Genomic DNA, 14,656 nt, shown 5'->3' on the forward strand with positions numbered 1-14,656 from the left:
GTTTACATGGACAGCCAGCCAGCCAGGCGACCAGACGGACGGACGGACATCGCTTAATCGACTCAGAAAGTGATTCTAAGTCGATCGGTATACTTTAAGGTGGGCGTTGCAAACGTCTGCACAAACGCATAATACCTTACCCACTATGGTGGTGTAGGGTATAAAAATATGCGCCGCACAGTGGTATGAGAATAAAAAAAGAGGGAAATACATCTGTAACTTCTAAACCCTTAGCCCGATTTAAATGAAATTTGACATGCGCACAGGAGAAGTGCTGTCGAGTTTAAGTTTTGAACCTTGACCACATAGGTCCACCAGGGGTTCGGTCAGGGTTCCCCAAAATAAGACACCTCGGGTATGTTCAGTTTTTAAAACGATCCTATTTCAAATCTATATATCAAATAGAGAAAGAATAGTTTAAAAATCGTGACTGAGTCCAAAGTTACATGCATTTGAATTTAAAAAAATTTAAAAAGGCTATTTTTCGCTATTTTTTTGGTATAAAAGTACTATTATTCTTTTTAAGTTATCTAAAAAATTTCTAAAAGGATGTATAAAGGATTTGTACTTCTTGAAAAGCTAGCTTTACATCGAATCTTTTAAATGAAAAAAAATTTAAATTTTTTAATATCGAGGGGACCAGGTCCATTCAAAAAACGCATATTTTTTATGTAAAATTCAACTTTAGTGCAAAAATTCTCAAATCGCATACTCGATATCAAAATATAGTAATCCATTTTAGATGGCCCAATACGTTCTTAATTATTTTGTAAAGGGTTCCGATAACCCCACCCCTGGTATGGATATTTTAGCCTAAAAACTAAAAAATCCAATTTTTGGGATTTTTCAACACTTTTTTTGGGAATTGCGGGATTCCTGATTACAAATTTAAAAATTGGTTTTCAGTTTTTCATTTTAAATCAAAAAATCTATATAACTGTAAAATTTCATTAAAAAATATTCATAAATAAAAATTTTATTTCAAATTATAATATTTGTATCTTTGCAAAAACTCCAAAAAATCGGGAAATATTTGGACCCACTGTTATCAAAAAACTGGAGTAGGGTGGGCAAAAATGATGAAAATTTAATTTTCAAATGCGAATATCTAATAAGTTATTAGAGATAATTGATAGCTACGACGAGGCTTTTTGTAGTGCTCGACGAGGAAATTCTATATATGTGACCGTTTTGAAATCGAAACACAGCCGAAGAAGAAGAAGATAGGATCGTTTTAAAAATTTAACATACCCGAGGTGTCCTATTTTGGGGAACCCTTGTCGCACCCCCGTTGGGTCCATGCGGTCAAAATCCGAAACTTAAACTCGACAAGACTTCTTCTGTGCACATGTCGAATTTCATTCAAATCGGACTAATGGTTTAGAAGTTACAGATTTATTTCCCTTTTTTTTTTTATCATACCACTGTGCCCCGTTCTATAATCTTTCATATAATTTTATCAGTTTTAAAAAAAGTTAATTATTTTTTGTATGAGAGTGTTTTTTTTTTGTTGTAAACGTCAAAATTAAAATTCTAGTTTTCTCGCATATTTGACAACATCTACTATTTAAATCGGGTTTTGTTCTGAAATCGCATGTTCTGTTGAAAATTTATTTAAGAAATAGTAAAATGTAATAAAACATTCAAAGCCGGAATATTGCAAATATCAAAATGTGTGTCTATTGCAAATATCGAAATATGGTCGCAGTTAAATGAATTTAATAAATAAATTCCTTCATATCAAATTTTAAAATCTGGTTGCTAACGGCAACAAAAATGAACAAATATACAGTTTATATTACTTCGCAAACTATATACTTACTTACTGTAAATAAATAATTGCATGTATAGAGATATTCGCATATGCACGTTTTGCTTTCATCTAGAAATGGTTATATTTCAACAATAACATTTCAATGGTTTGTTTTTGGTATAAAAACAATATTGTAATTTACAAAATATGTGTGTTCGAATGAATGATTCTTTATGGATTGTGTGGCATAATTACAGAAAATATGGCAAAATAAACTATGTAATGATTGTATGTGTGTTTGTATTCAGGATATATAATATCTGATTACAACTTCATTTAGTATTTAGTTTTATAACACCATATAACAATTTATATATTTTTCCATACACATACGTAAATAACAAATAGTAAAGCAGTGTACTTAGTTTTTCATTTCACATGTCGTTTTAAACGGATTCTAAAAGGATAAACAGTTTTCAAAACTTTATATAAAATAAATATATTTGATCCACAAAATGGTATCCAACAAAAGCTAAGAATGTCAGCAGGCTAATAAAGTTGTGTTTTCCCCCCGAATAAAAAATACGGACTTTTTTATTTTTATTTTTTTGAAAAACACGACAAAAGGCTGCGTTACACTTTTTGTTTTTCCCCCCAATAAAAAAAATCGCAGCATTGTCTCGTGATCTCGCAAAACCAACAGGTTGCTAATGTGTCTATTTTTTGTAATTTGTAATATTACTTTCATAAATAGCTACATCATATATACTCACGATATGTTCCTTAAAGTTCAAAAACCTAAAAACCGACGAAAGTACCTGAAAGATCTTTATGAACTATTGATTTCACAAAAAAAAAAAAAATTACGTGAAGTTTTCAACATAATTTTACAACTGTTTTCTAATCAATTTTTAATTTTATAAAAGGTTTTTAAAATAAAATTTAAAAATTTTGGTATCCAAATAAAATGTAACACACATAAGTTTCATACACATACAAATCATGCCACCTAATTTTATAACCATAGGTTAATAACTACTCATTGCTCCTATATAAAGCCACTTCCGAAAATCACTTTAACTCCTTTAAGTTTTTTATGCACAGAAATTATGCTACAAAATTTTTTGACAGTCAGTCCTTAATAGATCTTTAAGCCTTCATTATTTCTGAAATAACTGCTCCTCAAAATCGGTATAACTTTTGTACTCATTCGTCAATGCTACGTACGACGACATCGACATAGTTTCCTACTTGTTATAACCTACACCAACATAGTGGGAGGGTATTATGCATTTGTGTAGGTGTTTGTAACGCCCAAAAATATTAGTCTAACACTAGGTTATTCGAATTATTCGATTTTCCTCTTGTTCGAATAAAAGGAATAATTCGAATAAGAGATTTTAACCCTTTAGTTTCCGTTTTGGAGCTATGCTTTAAAAAATTTGAGCTAGTTGGACATGATCCTGAATTCAAATACAATATAAACGTAGTAAGAACTTTTTTATGTCGTTCATTAATTCGGGTTTTAAATTGAGTAACTAATTCTTTAGTAAATTAATTATTCACTTTTTCTAAATTATTTATAACAAATTGCTCTATTAACGTTGCCGAATCTTTGTTTAATAAAGTGGTCTTGAGGAATTACAAAATAAAGGGAATCTGTCCAAAGTTTGATATCATTGTCAGTGAACGTGTCTAATTTAACGTCAGGCTGTGCATGATTGACGCATTAACAAATACGCAAAAAGTTTATTACCATGTTAGACAAAGATGTTCAACGATTTTCAAAATCATGTATGAGACAAACTCCATGCTTTTTTTGCAACAAAACGTTAGTTTGCAATATTTGTGTTTATCATTCGATTTATTAAATATTTTGCAACACTTACGTACGCGGTTAATAACATCACTTATATAAATATATTTTAAGATCATGGCCTTCATCTATTTCAATGTAATCATTATAAATGTCATCCTCAATATCACTTTCGACGACCGTTTCAAAATCACATTCTCCTCACATTCAACTCCACTTTAATCTAAGTTAAAATTTTGATTATTAATTGCGATTCTTCTAATATTTCGCCAGCTAAATAACAAATATTTTATTTCGTAGCTTTTATTTTCATTGGTTCAAGTCCTAAGTTAAAAATTTTTAAAGATTTGTTTTTAGAATTGTAACTTCTTGCAGTAATATTTATATATTTATAGAAGGAGCTATCGGAACACTCATCTATAGTGATCGAAAGTCCCATTGTCTTTAGTTGTTTGTCGAATTTCAGAAATAATACAATTTTTGTGAGTCATTATTACTTACTTACATTTGAAATTATGAAAAATTTTAAGTAATTTAATAAATTTATATATATATGAACATTTACTCGTTTTATTCGATTATTCTACATAAAATTGTTCGAATTATTCGTTATTCGAAAATGGCCATTTTTAAATTGTTCGAATAATTATTCGTAAGAAATTATTCGATTAATCGAACGATCATTAGTCGAATGAATACCCTATCTAACACCCACCTTAAAGTATACCGATCGACTCAGAATCACTTTCTGAGTTGATTAAACGATGTCCGCCCGTCCGACCGTCTGGCTGCCTGTGTAAACCTTGTGCTCAAAATACAGCTCGCAATTTTTAATATATTTCGATAAAATTTAGAACATACAATTTTTTCGGGCTCAGGACGAAATCTATTGAAAGTGGCTGAAATCATTCCATTATGTCCTTCCGAAATAGCACTTTATGGGTCATAAATGTTTAATTTATATATGTGTCTACACAAATTTCGCTCCAAATACTTTTTTTTGTTATTATTAGTCACGCCTCCCATACCTCTAAATTCCGAAAATCACTTTAACATGTATAAATCTCTTAAAACAAACGGTATCGACATAGAATTCAACAGAAACAAGTTTCATATAAATAAACATAAATCACAGGAGTTAGTTTCATGGCAATCGGTACATATTTGGTCATAGTTCCCATACAAGGCCCAATTAAAAAATCAATTGAAAGAGCATAAGTCTCTTAAAATCTCATACTGATTCTCATGACGATCGGTCCATAATCCATAATAGGTCCCATATAAGGCCCACTTCGGAAAATCACTCACGAATATAAATTATTGAAATTTTAAAAGTGAACAGATTTTGCTCATTTATAGTGTAGGATATTAAATGGTCGACCGACCATACTTTCTTATTTGTTTTCTTAGTTTCACAAGTACATATGGATGTGTCAGAAGCTAAAAGGAGCTAACTCCACGAAATAAAAATTAGAATAAAAAATAGATTTTCACAATTTATGAAAATGATAAAACTAAACAAATAGTTGTAGTCACTTGCCATAAATTAAAATAAATAATAGAAGAACAAAATAATTTTCAAAAAGTTCATACATTATTATAGTAATATAACAAAATTGAGAAATTTTCGAAAAATGGAGTTAGGCCTTTTAGATTTTGACACATCCATATATTGATTGTTTCATTTGTATGGAACAAACATTCAAATTGTTTCAGAGTGAAATCACACTCTTTTTTAATATATTTTGTTGTTTTTCATACAAAATTTTAAAAAGAATTTATAATTCTAATATAAGACTATTAAAAATATTCGAACATGTGTCACTATGTATGGTCTCTACTTTAAAGTATGTATAGATTTATCGATGTGTAAAAATGATTGTTTCACGGTGTAACCTTTATTCATAAACAACAAAAAATACAAAAGCACCAAGAAGAACAATTTCCCAAATATACATGCAAATATTGTATAATCAAACATGTAGTTATTGGCGTTATTTCGATTGCAATATTGTCTTAATACTACCCAGCAGTTCTAGGAGATTGATTCTATTACCCAATAAGAAATAACTGAGAGAGCAATATTCGGCTGTGCCCAATTTTATATACACAAAACCAATTATACTTTGTAAGGAACTTCCGGTTACTCCGGGTTTGAAGCAGGGGTAGCGCTCAGTCTAGTCCAAGGTCCTTAATATAAAATTTAAAAAACATACTATTTTATTGAGCCACAAATGTAAATTGACTTTCTTATTTATTGAGAACAACTTGATGTTGCTCCGTGAACTCTCCGGTGACACGTACCGGTACCCTATTACTCCTGACCACTAGTTCCTGCTCTCAACAATACTCTAGAATGTAATTCTAGAATCTACACTTGTCCCTATTCTCCTCCCTCCATGGATGTAAACCGGTTTTGGGTAAGGTTTGATGTAATCCGCTTTGCTAACTGATTGTAAACCAGGGCCCTGTTCTCACTATGCAAGGATCGGTGTTACCAAATCCAAATTTAATTACTCCCTAGCACTGCTCTGTAACTTGTTATATATTTTTTTCCTACCGGTTTGTCAAACGTCTTACTTGTTGACTTGTACAACACAAAATAGATCTATTGCTCTGTTATATTAGCTTAGTGTTTCTCTACAGCTATTGTAGCTTTGTAGCTAATGCGGAAAAACATGTGTGAACCGATAGCGGTCAAGGTTGTCAATTTAGCCATTTTCCGCCTAGATCTAGCGATTTTATTTTCATTTAGCCATAAAAAATGGCTAGATTTAATCTAGCCGGAAGATTTAGCCATTTTATTTTGTCCTAGCCATTTTTATTTTAAACTTTTCTCGAAATTTTTTTAAAAATAAAACAATATTTTTAAGCAAATGACAAAGAAATAGTATTTTTAAAAAAAATCTTACGTATATGATTTGATGAGAACATGCTGCGAAATTGTTTCCAAAGCAAAAATCAATTTTGCATTTATTTAATGGATCCGATTTTGTTTATAAGTGCCCAGAAATTTGTTTAATTTATCAAAAAGGAACCAATTTTTATTGATATTGTAATTTTTTAATATGCTAAGAAATGTAATATTATATATACTAGTAAAGTCGATCTCAAAAATAAAAAGACAATATTTATGAATTTGTATTCAGTAATTTTGGGTTTTAGCCATTTCGAGCCATTTTGAATTCTAAATCTAGCCATTTTCTGAGCTGAAGAGTTGGCAACCTTGATAGAGGTTGTTGCTAAAATCATCTCAGTAGTTTGATCCTGTGTTTGTTGTATTCTTGTATACGGCTGAATATCTTCTCTCGTGACTGTCTCTTGACTACACTCTGTTGACTCCTCTCTGATACACTCTGTTGACTCTACTCTAAACTCCTCTGCTGACACTCTCTGCTGTTGATATTCTGCTGTAGACACTCTGTTGTTTATTTTCGCAGCCAGTATTATACCCACCATCTGCCCCTGACTGTAAAGCTCGTATGACCTCCTGTACCCCATCGTCCTCGGAATATCTAAAATGAGAATAAATCCAAATATTCGCGGATGTTATCCGCCCCACGTTGATGGATGTCATCCATCATCTACCCAATAAAACAATAATATTTTCTTTATTTGGCTTATTTTTAAGTTTTTGTACAATTTAATTTATGTGGGTCTAAATTCCAAGAATTTAGGTAATCACAACTTAAAAATAAAAATTTAAAATATTTTTAGGTTAACAAAATTAAAAGAAATAAAAAATTATGAAAAAAAAAAATTTTTGTTTTGTTGCAAGGGTCTTTGTAATATTTATCATTTGATATCCATATTGTCTATATTAATGATCTAGTAATCCATATATAGATAAAAAAAATATATTCGGCTGTACCGAATCTTATATACCCTTCACCAAATTATACTTCAAAATTTTAAATATTTTTAGGTAAACAAAATTTAATTTTTTTTCCAGTTGTTTTTTTCATTTTTTGGAAAAAAATTTTTTTCGATTGTTATTTTAAATTTTAATTTTTTTTTTTTTTAAATTTTAAAATTTTTTTTTGTTTTTTTAAATTTTTTTTTGTGAAAAAAAAATTCGGGTTAAAAATTTTTTTTTCGATTTTGACCCATTGTAGGTCCATCTTACTATGGTCTTATATACGTCGTTGCAAATGTCTTTGATATATCTAACATTAGATATCCATATTGTCTATATTAATGTCTTAGTAATCCAGATATATGTAGGTCAAAAATAGGTCAAAAATCGAGGTTGTGTTGGTTTTTTCCTCATATCTCAGCCATTTGTGAACCGATTTTGCTGATTTTAAATAGCAAAATTCTCGAAAGCATGTCCGACAGAATTATTGAAGATTTGGATCCCGAAGATATCTGGGGTCTTCAGAAAATTGATTTCAATAGACAGACGGACATGGCTTAATCGACTCCGCTATCTATAAGGATCCAGAATATATATACTTTATAAGGTTGGAAATGAAAAATGTAGAAATTACAAACGGAATGGCAATCTTATATATACCCATCTCACGAAGGTGAATGGTATAAATATCGATATATACATTGTGGGGTTGAATTGAAAAATGAAAAAATTACAAACGGAATGACAAACTTATATATACACTTGCCACTCATGGTGAAGGGTATAAAAATATGACTGTATCAATTTAAAAAAAAATTCTAAATTGTCTCGAACTGAAATGTAAAAACTGATTAATGTGATGTTTTTCCATAGCGAATGAGCGTTTTGAATGGACGTTTTACATGTATTTTGTTTTTGTTACAATAACAAAACACATGTTAACTTTCCACTCAAAGTACTCGTTCGCTATAGAAAAACAGATCATTATACTTTTTCTACAACGAGATAACCAGAGTGAAATTGCATCCAATTCACTCAAGAATTGGAAATGTTAAACCTTTTACCATTTCGTAAAAGGTTTAACATTTTGCCTTTTTGGGACTTAAGGTCCCACATCAAACTTCATTATACTGCAGTGCACAATGGGGCTCAACTTTGAAATAGACTTTATTTTCATTTTAAATAAACAGCATTCCGGAAATAGGTTTATTTCGTTATTATTTAAATCAGATACTATAAAGTAAAGTAAATAAACTATTACACTGTACAACACAAAAAAAAAATTACAAGGTCCGAACAATAACTTTTAATAGAGGAGACAAAAAGACACGTGTATCGGCGTTTTGAAAGTTTACATATGAATTTCATTTGAGGGTGGGGTTAAAGTTTCCCAACTCTGGCACATTCTTATTGTTAATCGGCATAAGAAATCATGTGATCTTTACATTTTAGGTATAAAATGTGTTCAGCAAATTTATGTAAAATGTTACGGAGAACATTTTTGTAGAATATGTTAACCCTCTAAATATACAAGGCATGGGACTTTTTTATCATTCTTTTAAAAAAGAGTAAAAAACACTATTAAAACAGGGATTTAAGGGGTTAAAATGTTCCGCAAAAATATTATCCGTGAAATTTTACTATAAGTTGAATACACCAAAACTGAACATTCAACCAGAAAGACACAACAAAAGACAGCATAGTGTTAATTTCGCATTTATTAAGAATTTTATTTTAAAGTACCCCAAAAATTTAGCATGACAAAAAAATAGTTCAAATTTATCTAAAAATCACTAATATATTTATTGTTTTACATTCGATAGCAAATTTGGATAGGAAGTACTCATTAATTAAATTGTTTTACCTCTAGGCAATTGAACTATTTTTTTGTCAGCTAAATTTTTGAGGTACTTTAAAATAAAATTCTTAAAAAATACGAAATTAACCCTAGGCTCTCTTTTGTTGTGTCTTATTTCTGTCTTTCTGGTTGAATTTTCATATTTGGTGTATTCAGAGACTTATAGTAAAATTTCACGGATATTTTTTGCTCTTTTTTAAAAGAAGGACGAAAAAGATCCATGCTTTGAGGATTTAGAGAATTAACATATTCTACAAAAATGTTCACCGTAACATTTTACATAAATTTGCTGAACACATTGGGAAACTTTAAACCCCCCTCAAATGAAATTCAGATGTAAACTTTCAAAACGCCGATACACGTGTCTTTTTTTTTGTCTCCTCTATCAAAATTTATTGGTCGGACCTTGTAATTTTTTTTGAAAAAATTTGATTTTGTTGTATTGTGTTATATTAGCATTTTATCCATGCAGGAAAGAATATATTTCGGAGAATTAATTAATATTTACTATGTTTATTAAAAAAAATTTATACATTTCCTGAAAAGTGCCGCAGGGCGAATTTCAGACTTCTCTATTTTTCTGTTAAGCAAACAATAATATGGCATTTAAAATAATAGAGATTTTATTGATATTACATACAAGTTTCCTTGAAATTTATAAAATATAAAATTCTTCTTAGATTGGGTTTAGTTTTCATATCAAGTGCGTAATTTTGTTAAATCAAGTAATTTTGTATTTAAGTTAAAATCTATTCGATTTTTGATTTTCTTATGGCAACTTCTTTCTTTTTCCTTTTTCCAGTTGAGTTACAATTTAAAACTTTATAAAGAAATTAAATAATTTGTTAGATTTTATTGACCAGCAATTGCTTTTGCTTTTACACTTGACCATAAATACTTACATGCGTGTGTGTTAACATCCACAACCAGAAAAAAATGCAATATAGCGGCCTTCATAGAGGCCTTTTTTCAGACTTAAAGAGAGCCAGCCGCAATACGAAATCATTTAAATAGGAGCAAGGTCATGCCTACTTGTAGGCCTCTAAGTAGACAAGTAAAGCCTCATAAAAGCAGGCCTTTTATATTGGTACTCCTATACGGAGAAATCACCATTTCTCACAACCGAATTTGTCGCCAATTGAATTATGTCGGTTGTATGAGTGGTTTTGTATTAGATGTGAATTAGTAACATTGCCTGCCAAATCAATTTCGCTTATATTAGGCTAAATTCCCTATAATAAGAAGAAATGGATTCGTAAAAAGTATAAATACTTATACAATTGTTGTTCTGCAGATATTCTAAATTAACTATTTACTTTATATGGGATATGCCACGCCCACTTATTCGATTGTGCCAATTTCCAACCAAGCTGCGCACAATGGTACTGAAGAAAAACAATTATAATTCACCAGATATTCCATAATAAGTAGCATATTGTTAGCTCCAGATATAGAGGAACTTGCAGTAAAAATTTCAGGAGTATTGGCCGACACCACTTCCAATTGTATTTCAAAAATTTCTAATTGTATTTCAGAAATTTCCAACTGAATTTCAGAAATTTCTAATTATATTTCTGAAATTTCCAATCATATTTCAAAATTTTCCAATTATATTTCAGAACTTTCCATTTGTATTTCAGAAATTTCCAATTGTATTTCAGAAATTTCTATTTTAGAATTTTTAATTTATTATTAAAAAGTTTCTAATTGTATTTCATTTTCCAATAGTTTTTCAGAAATTTCTATTTGTATTTCCGAAATTTCCATTGGTATTGCTATTAAAATTTTCTTTTTAATAATAAATAAAAATTCTGAAATACAAATGGGAATTTCTGAAATACAATTAGAAAATTCCTAAATACATTTGGAAAATTCTGAATTACAATTGGAAATTTCTGAAATTCAATTAGAAAATTCTGAAATATAATTGGAAATTTCTGAAATTCAAATGGAAATGGTGCAGTGGTTTCCTCAAACCATAGCTGTTAAATAATGATTACTAATCATAATAATTAGTAATTAGATTACTTTTTTTTCGAAAGGTGAAGTAATGATTAAATTACGATTATATTCAGATTTGCACGATTACTAATTGATTACGATTACAAATAATCAAAAAATAATCAAGTATATTTGCAATTACGAGAAAATAATCAAAAATAATCAAAAGTAATCAAAAAATAATCCGACTATTTTCAAAGATTACTTTTGATTATTTTAGATTATTTTCCAAAAATTTTGCATATGGAAATGAGTTATATCATAAAATTTTAATATATATTCGCGATTAATGAATTTTTCTGGTATGATTCTTATATATAATTATGCACTCATAGTCACAAAATCAAGGAGTATGATTTCTGTCTACTTGAAACTAATTTCTGTGGAATTTTTTTTATCGATATTAATGTTTATATGCTTTAATATATTTCTGGATTTTGGGACTTATATGGGAGCTATGACCTATTGTGATACGATTGTCATAAAATATTTAACGTGATGTCTATTTATTTTAATCGAATTTCATCTTTACAATAAAACATGAGTATTCTAGATATTATCGCAAGTGGATCGTGATTTCTAAGTATTTGAGGGCTAATTTAGTACAATTTCATTTAAACAACCAAGAATGAACCATATATGAGAGTTATGAAATTATGGACCGATATTTAAAAAGCTTGTAGTATGATTCTTGAATACAAATCGTACATCGGTGCAAAATTTTGGTTCAGTATATTTTTTCTTTGGATATTTGCGTAGGTTAATGTTGTTCTTATATGGGCCGATCATCAAAAATTTGGCACAGCGATTTTATATACATATGTATATTGGCATTTTTTGTGTCTAATTTCAACATGATAACTATATTTTCAAGAAATTTATGCATGTTTAGGTGATTTTCAGCAATGAACTCTATATGGGGGGTTTGGTCAAATAAGGGCCGATTCACGAAAAATTTAGTCTTATGATTTGTTTTAGCACGAAACTTATTTTTCCTGGATACTGCAATTATTTTGTGTGGATACTGCAATTCTGTAGGCATTTATAGACCATAAAACCATATTTCGGGAAGAAATTAGTATGGGGGCTATGAGAAATCATGGAGCGATTCTTATAATTTTCAGCAGAGTTAGTCCATTTATCATAAAAGTAACGAGTGTAAAATTGTATCACATTTTGGTTCATAACTTTGAAGATTCATTTAAAAGAGTGATCAGGTTTCTTTCCAAACCCGTTAACAAATTTTAAGTCGGAAAAAACTGACTGAGTTACAGGTCGATAAGTTGACGAACATCACTGAAAACTGTTATTTTAGAATAACTTCTGAATTTGAGGGTTCTTCAGTTATGTAAATAATAATGCAAGTACTGATGAGATTTGGCAAAAATCTGATTTGCAAGGGATGCATTTATTTTTTAACACGCCCTTAACATCTTCAGCTCCAGTTGAACGATTGATTTCTTTTGCCGGGACCGCCAACAGTGCAATCATTGACAGATTTTACATTTGAAAAATTAGTTGTCATGAAAGCCAGTTGCAATATTTGCAAATTATTTGTAAATTATAGCCCCTTTTTGTATAAAATGATTTAATGTACACTGAATGTATTTGTTTTTCTTTATTATTTTATTCATGTATTTTTCCCTTTTTGTTGAGTCGGGAATTGCAAAAATTGTTATTGTTTGGGTTATTATTAAATACGTATATTAGTATATTTTTTTATGAAAAAATTATGTAAATGCTAAAATTTTGGAAAATAATGTAAAATAATCAAAAGTAATCTTTGAAAATAGTCGGATTATTTTTTGATTACTTTTGATTATTTTTGATTATTTTCTCGTAATAGCAAATAATCTTGATTATTTTTTGATTATTTGTAATCGTAATCAATTAGTAATTAGAAATTGTTCTAAAGACAATTATATAATCCATTAAATTATTTTTAAAAAATAATCTAATTGATTACTAATCGTAATCCAAAATTAACAGCTATGCCTCAAACAAACAAATAAATTTATACATATAAATTTATTGCAAGAACTTATTTTGCTATGCTATTTTTTTAGAAGATGAAGCAAATCTTTTCTAGAATATATTCTGACAGAAGGCAGAGTGAAATATTAAAACCCGAAATTTTATAAGCCGTTGCATGAAACCAGATAAATGTTTAAATCTTCTGCGAACTTTACATGAAATAGTTGTTTCTGTATAAACTACACACACAGCATAAAATCTACCATTCTGTAAATTTTGCGCTGAATTCATTAAGAATATTTTCCTTAAAAACCCTCCTCTTCAGCGGTCGTTCAATTAGGCTTTTTATTTCAGGCTTTTTAATAAAAGTTTTTATGCAGACATTCTACGAAGTATAGCAGAAGCTAGCCTACAAGGCCTTGGCTCCCAACGACAAGCCATATAAAGTTGAATCGATTTTGCTATGGAAGTGCTTATCCTTGTGAGGCCTTTCGGAAGGCTTCTTTAATGAATATACATATATATACCCGCTAGATATATTAGAACATACACATACATTCTTATTTTCGATTTTAATTTTATTTCTTTCTGGAAAGAAAACACTTTGTAAATAAAATAAATTTTTTGTTGAAAAGGACTTTTCTTGTTTATGTCGGCTACACTTCGTGACTGTTCTTTATTGATTTGCTGTATTTTTCTATTTTTGTAAAAGTATTTTTGTTTATACTTTTTAAAGTAATTGCACAGCAATATTGTACAAATAAAGAAAACTTGAGTATAACCATATAAAAATGGTGCACATTTTTTTATGTTTATTTACTTACACTTAAATAAATTTAATACTTCAATTAAATTAAACAGTATAAGACATATTTAGCTGAGTAGCCATTTATATACCCTTTACTGGGATTAAAGTTTAAATGTGTTTGTGTTCTCCGACAATAAGAGAAAGAAATTTAGTTTAGATAAACAAAATGACACCTCAAATCAATCGCATAATCTTCAGCATATAACTTAGACATAAAATGAGACTTACAGGATTCAAGTGTAACAAACTTAATACTAAACCGCATATACTCTCAGTCTGTGGTTTAGCTAATAATAACATAATATAAACAAGATACATTTAATTTCATCGACCATATAATCAAGATAAAATGTATCGACACAAAACAGCAACATTTTAATTTTTATGATTTTTCTACTTACCCACACATGATTTGTTCAAAAACTGTCTGCTTTTTGTAGCAACAAAAATACAGAAACATTTTTGAAAATTTAATTTAAAATTTCGTCTGTTTTACTGTAAATTAAAATATGTTTTGTGTTAAACACCAAATGAGAATTTACATTTACATGAAAATGTTGGCGAATGTACCAACAAAATGTTTAATATTT

The sequence above is a fragment of the Calliphora vicina genome, chromosome 1 (genome assembly GCF_958450345.1).
Source record: "Calliphora vicina chromosome 1, idCalVici1.1, whole genome shotgun sequence".
NCBI classification, from domain to species: domain Eukaryota; kingdom Metazoa; phylum Arthropoda; class Insecta; order Diptera; family Calliphoridae; genus Calliphora; species Calliphora vicina.